Source organism: Athene cunicularia (genome assembly GCF_003259725.1).
Source record: "Athene cunicularia isolate RWA chromosome 8 unlocalized genomic scaffold, athCun1 chr8_part1, whole genome shotgun sequence".
Classification (NCBI taxonomy): Eukaryota; Metazoa; Chordata; class Aves; order Strigiformes; family Strigidae; genus Athene; species Athene cunicularia.
This window is the reverse complement of record NW_020799109.1, coordinates 32069580-32077723: the sequence shown is the minus strand read 5'-3', so window position 1 is coordinate 32077723 and position 8144 is coordinate 32069580.

The window sequence follows — 8144 nt, the reverse complement described above, 5'->3', positions numbered from 1 at the left end:
GGGCCGGGGCCGCGCCTGGGCCTGGGCCTGGGCCTGGGCCCGGGCCTGGCCCTGGGCCTGCAGCCGCGGCGTTACACGGTCTCCCCCACCGCGGGCCCCTCGCAACAGCACTTCATTTTCTCCGATTCTCCTTCACGGAGCTCGGGGAGGCGGGAGGGTCGGCGTGCCAGGAGGTGGTGGCCCACGGCACTGTGGGGGAGCCCCTGTCCCTCAGCACAAGGTGGTGGTATGGCCCTCAGCTCAGTTGCCCTTCACCACCCAAAACCTCTGTCAGCACCCGCCCCAGTGCCTGGGAGACAGCACACTCAGAATGGGGTGGGCCTCGCACTGGGGATACAGCCCACGGTCCCAGAGTCAGCACTGCAGTCAGCAGGTCTCGGCATGGAGCCAGGACAGGGGCACATACAGCGGTAACCCTGCACCTCAGCACAGCAATCTATCACATCTAAATATTAACACTTTTTACAGTATTTACACCATGTGGTACCGCCTTCTGTGGTGACTTGGTGACCCATTTTATGCTTGAACTTGTCTTTTTTGGCAGGAAAATCCCCACTGAGTTTAGCAGCCATTTGATCGAGTGGGCCAACTTGAAGAAATGAGGCAGATTATGACAATTTGGGATCAGATGAGCACCGAGGAGGCTGGCTAATGCAAAACGTGTTACCTGAGTGACCCCAAGGACAATATGAAAGATCATGCTTTGAAAATAAATCCCTCACATTTTTTTCAGGTTGAAATGAGAATGTGTTTAGGGAAATGCTTTTCAGGGCCCCACATGTTTAAACAGAAGCCTCTCAAGGCTGCAGAATCGGTTTCCTGGTTTCAGTGCAATCAGAGCTGGGCAGTGAGCCATGCCGCCAAACATTCTGTTGAATCCTGTGTGGTGCCTCAAGCAGGCGCCTCAACAGGGCTTGGGGCTCAGCCTCCATCCCCACAGGCTTTCAGCTGCAGAGCAGGAGCAAACTGGTTCAGCACTGGGCGAACTGGAGCTGCTTCTGCCTGCCGAGAGCCTGTCCTGGGCTAAAACAGACAGGTTGAGTTTGTGCAGCTGCCACAGGGACTCTAAGATTGTATCTCCTGTATCAATGCACAAACACAGCTCTTAGAAGCTGCATCTCCCAGGGCACATTGTCCAGGACTCTATCCAGATGCTTCATGTTGTCTATGTGATCTGCAGCCTCATCCCTCTGGTTCCTGAGCTGACATCATTAGGGCACCCTGCATCTCTCAGGAGACCCACGGGGCAGCAGATACTACTGTACAGATACCTCGAGTTTATCTGTACTCTTCCCATCATTTTCCATTTATTCCTTCTTAAGGAGGAGTTGAATAGCTCAAGTTTTGAAAGCAGAAGCACCTTAAGCTGATGCCACTTCCCCTTCCACCAGCCCCTCACTTCCACCCCCTGTTTGCAGCCCTATCCTTCTCCAGTCCCAGGTTTGCAGTATGATGCAGCAGTGGAGCAGTGCTGTGAGAACAGCTTACCCTGGCTTAAGCAGCAAAAGCCAAAACCTTACAGAAACACAGGCTCCCCGTGAGCCTCCCCACCTCCCACAGAGCTGACTTGGGATTTTCCTGTCAGTTTTCTCCATTGAGTCTTCCCCCAGGGGCTGTTCCAGAGACTCCCCATCCCTTCTTTAGCCTTGTCCAAATTGTTGCTCTTCCACCTTCTTCTTCTTGTTGTTTGGTTTGTTTTTTTTTTTCCTGGAGAGGACCCCCCTGCCAGAATTTTCCTCCCAGGAGAACAGTATCGTACAGCCTGACTATAAGGTAGCCACCAAACTGCAAAGAGCACTCTGGCATGTACTTTGCTTCATATCCTTCTGGCAGCAATGATATTGCTTAAAATAAAATGCTTAAATTCAAATAAATGTTAACCTGCACTGTTACTGCTTAAAATAAAAGGTAATTCTTTATTTTTCAGTCCACTTTAGCACCATACTGGACCTTAGACAAAGTCATTGGAGTGCAGGCTGTTCTCTGAGAGTGCACTTCTGAGCTCAACAGGTCAGATCTGTGCAAATAGGAGTTTCCAGGACTGCCTCTCCCTCACCTCTGCATTTGCATGTGGATAGAAGATTAGAAATTCAAAGGCAGAAGCTTGATTTTGGAGCGTTTTGAACAGATAGGTTGTGTCATGCTCTGACTTTCTGCAGTACCTCTTCAATCGACAAACCCAAGTCTCCCTGGGAGGCCACAAAGCACTCCCTCGAGGCACCACGCTCCTGCTGCGTCAGGCAGAAGCGAGGAGTGGGCAGCGCTGACTCAGCAGCTGTCTTGTGCTGTCTTGTTCAGACTTGTCTGAGTCCAGCCCACCTCCAAAGCCACCTCAAAAGACCCGAGAGGTTTGCCTGGGGCAAAACTGACTTCCGAGCCTTGAGCAGTGGTGTGCAGGCAGCCCCAAGTATTTTCAAGCGAATCTGATGGGTGTTGTTGCCGGTGTTATTTAACCTGTTTAATGCCAATATAAATTGCCAAGCAGAGCTGTTCCTCTGGGCAGCTGTATGAGGGAGGCTTATGGCCTATCAGAGCAACCTGCCTGGCCACAAAGCCTCCTGTTGCCTTTTCTCAATCCTCTTGAATATCTTCCAGCCACAGAAACAAAGGATGTCTGACCCTGCATCGGTTTTTCTCTGTTTTTCAGGGCTTTTCCTCCAAATTGTGGAGTCTTTTGCTTCCCTTTGAGTTTCTGTGCTGTTGGAATGGATCCATCCATTAGGACAGCATGTCCATGAGTTTGTCTCCCCTGCCCTCTCGCCTCTCGAAGAGTTCTTCCTCATTCCCACACCCCTGGATTTGACCTCAGTTTCTCCCACACAGTGTTTTGGAGGACTTGAAGTTGCTGCTTAACAGGTAATCAGAGGAGCAGAAAAGGTTTCCTCAAGGTCTTTTAAGACAAGAATGGAGAGGTGAACCAAATTGGAGCCCACTCCCATCCTTCTTCATTCACACTAACATCTTTAATTGTCCAGGAATATCTTGTGAGCAGTGTAGAGTCCAAGGTCTCCCTTTTGTGTGCATAAACTCTTACCCTGTTTCCACGTACAGATGGCTGTCTCAGTGCCAAACCTTGGCTTTTAGGTCTTTGAGACATCATATTTTCCTGCTGCTCAGGGCGAAAACCTGGGATCAAGGAAAAATGAGAGTACAGCTCAACAACTGAATGATAAAATACCAGATTCTCCGCAGGTTTGGTGATTATTTCAATCTAAATGTTGTGAATGTGGGAAATTAGCACTCAAAAGCAATTGAAGAACTTGAAGGAAGAAATAAAGTATGAAGGTATCTAAACAATCTTAATTTTGCCCTGTGTTGGTGCCTCTCAGTAATCATGCTACCGTGATTAAAATGTATTTGTTGTCATCCCAGATTATAGTACATAGATTTTTAATTGTTGGTGACAAAAGCCTCATCCTAATTATAACCTAATTTCTCCAAATATAGCCTATATGCAAAACTTCAGGAATCCTGACTGTATCGAGGTTTGTCAAGTCTTCATTATTCCCTTGCAAATATCACTCAGGACAAAGCAAAAATTGTAAAATAGGCTGTATCTCTTAGAGAAATCCCTTTTAATCCTTATAATTCATAAAGTATCTAATGGATTTGCTTTTCATTCTTTCAGGGTAAGTGCAAAGAGTTCTGAAAAGAAGTACCCTTTCACACTAAATAAAGTTAAATCCCTCTTGGAAAGGAAATAGAAAGCAGCTGCTCCTGGAGAGCCATGACAAGAGCCTCCACCTCGCACCCCCACTCCACATAACCCAGCTCAGACTGTGACTGTGCAGATTGATCCATCCTGCATGGCCGAGCTGTAACCTCAGGCAGAATTAGAGACATTAAAATGCCTGTGGAGCTAATTGCCTCTGTGACCAATGCTCAGCTGCTGAATATGGGCAAGCAAGAAATCCGTTACCAAGCTGACCTTCCTGAGGAGATATCTTGAAAAGCCAGCGCAGTGTCCTAGAAATGCTGCACAGTGCTTGGGATCGGTTTGCAGAGGCCTCCACAATAGGGTGTTAGGTCCACAACCTCACCATGTCCCCAGGAGCTTTATCCCATCATGCCTTTTGGCAGCTTCTTCCAGGACATGATGAACCATACCCTGAGAAAAGCACCTGAGCTGGAAGAGGTGGTTACCTATTGGTCCCGGGCCATGTTGCCCGGGCCACTCATGAATTTTCAGAGCTCAGTTATAAATCATCTCTTTTGCTGGCTGAAGAGCCCTGCTCACTCCTTCCTTGTTTGAATGTCTGCTCCAACCTTGTGTCATCAGAAACAGAAGGTTTCTCCCTTTGGGCCAGGCTATCCCACCCAATGTGGCCTCAGACCTGGTCAATGCAGGTTGGGCAGCTCCCTGCAGCCCATCCAGCCTCACACTATAGCAGCTACCCCCAAGTCTTGCCCATGTGCTTCCATTTACTGTCCTGGACAGTTGCTCCATGATCAACTGGTTCAGCTTGGCCTGTCCAGTCTGGCCTAATCTCCCAGTTCAAGATGGCTTCCTTATATTTGCAGATTCTTTCCCTCCCAGGGGCTGGGTTTTCAGGCCTGAGTTTTGTTTAGATACATTCAAATTATATCTCAAAAATGGGTGTAAATTAAAAACCTGCTTTCATGGGAACAAGGGGTTTTATTCCAACTGGGCCATGAAGGAGTGACTCCCTAATTCAAGATCTTTTGCCCCTTATTTCTCAAGGAAAGTCCCTTCTTATTTTGTTTAAATGTGCATTGTTGCATTATAAAAATTTATTAGAGTTACAGTTCTGGCACATGAAGAGTAGACTGAACCCCCTTGTTAGCTCTAGACAGCAAAGGCTCTGAGTTGTGCCAGGGCAGGTTCATGACTGGTTTAAGCCCCTCTAACTCCTCTGCTGAACCTCACAATCTCTCAGCTGTGGGTAACATGGCCAAAGCACTCTATTTGTGCTTGCTGGGTCCAGCAGCAGAGAGACAGGGCAAGAGTGAAAGGGTGCCTGAGCCCAGGGTCACTTCCCATATGGCAGGTCCCATCTGGGATCAACCCTCAGGGAAAGGAGCTGGGAGTGATGTGAGGAACCTCCTCAGGGCCTCCATCCTATGCTTGGCAGGTGGCTTTAAGCTCAGCTTCCTGCTTGCCTCTTCTTGCAGTGCAGCCTTCTCTTGTTGACCCCTCCAGCAGGAATTGCTGTTTCCTCCAATAGATGTGTGTTCATTTACAGAGTTTGCAAAATGTCAGTTAAAATCCTTTAAGCTGGAATCTTTCCCTTCCTCCTCCCGAGCCCAAGGGGAGAGACAAGGTGCAAGGCAGTGCTGGGAAGAGCAAGGAGCCCCCATCCCCTCCCCCAGCGAACATGGGCACCATCTCACAGAATCACAGAATCATCTCGGTTGGAAAAGACTTTGAAGATCATCCAGTCCAACCCTTAACCTCACACTGACCGTTCCCAACTCCACCAGATCCCTCAGCGCTGGGTCAGCCCAACTCTTCAACCCCTCCAGGGATGGGGACTCCCTCACTGCCCTGGGCAGCCCATTCCAATGCCCAAAAAGCCCTTCTGGAAAGAAATACTTCCTAATAGCCAGTCTAACCCTGCCCTGGTGCAGCTTGAGGTCATTCCCTCTTGTCCTGTTGCTTGTTCCTTGGTTCAAGAGACTCATCCCCAGCTGTCTACACCCTCCTTTATGGAGTTGTAGAGGGTGATAAGGTCTCCCCTCAGCCTCCTCTTCTCCAGAATAAACAACCCCAGTTCCCTCAGCTGCTCCCCATAAGACCTGTGCTCCAGAGCTCTCCTTGCCTCCTGCTGCATGGTCCCACTGTTCGTGGGGCCTGGCTCTCTGGACAGTGAAGAGCTGGACAGATCCACATGCGGAAATACCTTTGGTGTGAACCTGAGGCAATGTTTCAAGTGTGTTTAACAGGTCTAGCCTCACTTCACATGTCCAGACAGGCAACAGTTTTGCGGTGCTGCTACAAGCTCCCTGTGCCAGGGTAAGCAAGTCATTGTCTTTCTCCATGCTGTTTGGTTCCTCAGAGACTAAAACCAAGCTAATCATCCTTCTGCCCTCTGTCTGTCCTGCTGTACTAGTTCCACAGATGACAGATGGCTGCTTGCCACTGTGGCCTGGGTTGGAGCCCAAATTGGCTGGGGGTCTCGGGACTGCTACATGGCAGTCACAGCAGGGGCTGGCAGGGAGCATCTGGCTCCTGGGCCCGTTGTCTTCACCAGTGGGAAATTTGCACCCACATGTTCAGGGAAAGCAGCAAGAAAAATAAAATAAAGGCTGGGTTGGAAAATGTTTTGGGAATAAAGGTGAAATAACCTCCTCCTGCACACATAGCCTGTGTCAGAGGTCTGGAGCCTCTCCCTGTGCACACAGCTCCCTCTGAGCCTCGGTCTCTGCCAGCGGTTGGCTCTGGGTGCACCTCTCGTGGGTTGTGCCTGGGGCTGGCTGATCCACTGCACAGCCTGGCAGGCGTCACTCCAGCGCCAAAACCCATCGCTGCTCCCAAACCGGCAGCGTTGCTAAGTGACAGTGGATTTACCATGCTGCTTACCCACCCCGGCATGTAGCAGGAAAGCCAGGGAAGAGGGGTGGGCAGCACTGGCCAGACCTCATCCCCACCATGGCCAGGCAGTGCATAACCCACATCTGGAGAGGCCACCTTAACCTTTTGCTACCGGGTGTTTAAGGTCAAGCCCCAGTGTGAAGTGGAGCGGAGAGGTTTGGCCATACACGCCAGGAGCTGGTGGGCCTGGTGGGTTGTGGTGGGGATCACCAGACAGCAGGAAATCTCAGCCATGCACAGTTTTCTCCATTTGTGCTGCCTTCTGCACAGCAGCTTCTGATGCTCCCATGGCCGCAGGTGGTGCAACCTATGGAAAGCTGAAGGGAAAAGATGCCTCCCTGCAAAATTTCCCATGCAGAATTAGTGGGGAATGGGGCTAGGACTGATTAACAAAAAATTAGTTATCAAGTGTCTCACCTGAGCTTCAGCCTCTTTTGTGTGAAAGGAGACGGTGAAGGACTCTTCTTGTAAAGGGCAAACCCTCACATTTCATGTCAGTGCAGAGTTTAACCCCACAAGGGAAGGGGGTAGGACAGCATCTTAGGTGGGAACGTGCAGGAGAGAAGCACCATGTTCCCTATTGACAAGACCTCTCGCAGCTCTGGGCTAGAGCCAAACCAGTAGTGCCACAATGCTGTATCCATTCAAAACCAGCAACTTGAGCCAAGGAGCTCAGGGCCTGTCACTCAGCCTTGGGGGAAGGCTGAGCTGAGAGAGGCCTGAGGGCAGCTCTTGCCCGGGACTGTTTCTTGAGCAGAGCTGTGGTGGCTTGCAGCTTGCTTCATCACCTTACGTGAGCAACGGTTGTTACCTATGGTAGAGAAACTGGAGCATCCGCAATGGAAAACAAGCACTATTATCTCTACCTCACCAATGTGGAAACCAGCTTACGCAGAAACATCTTGTAGTTCAGCACCAAAAAAAAGGAAATTCAGGTCTCCCTGTTTTCCATAGGAAAAGGGGTTTCTGTCCCTCAGTGTATTAGACTCCAGCTTTTGAACTTGCTGCTAATTTTTAACAATATTGGAGAAAAAGTTTTGTGAAAACAGAGACACATGCGCACACAGAGAAACAGTCAGTCATCACGCAGGTGTGACCAAAGCAGGCTTGAAGAATGTCTTCTCCTGCTCTTACCTCAGGCTAATTAAAGCCTGTGGTTTTAAAGGCAGGGTTATACCAAGCATAGCACTGGTCTTAAACTGCAGAGCACCACAACTTTTCCTAAAGCAGCAAATATCTCCCTTTCAAGGTAAACTCAGAGGAGCAGAAAAAAAAAATCCCCACACAAACCTCCAAACCTTATCCCATTGAATCATCAAATGTCTGTAAGTAAGAAGGTAGAGTGCTGCTTTCTGAGAACACCTGAAAATGTACCTTACCTTTCCTGACTTGGTGTTATTTTTTCATTTCTTTATCACTGTTTCCCTACACAGCTGATGGAAGGGGATGGATCTGCTTCCCCTGGCCTTTCTCGCAGCTGAACTGAGCAAGCAAATGTGGCACTGTTGTTTTTAGGACACTCTTAGGACATTAGGACACTTTCCATGGGTTACAGACTACTGTGTGTGTCTAATTTGGTGGCTGATTTCAT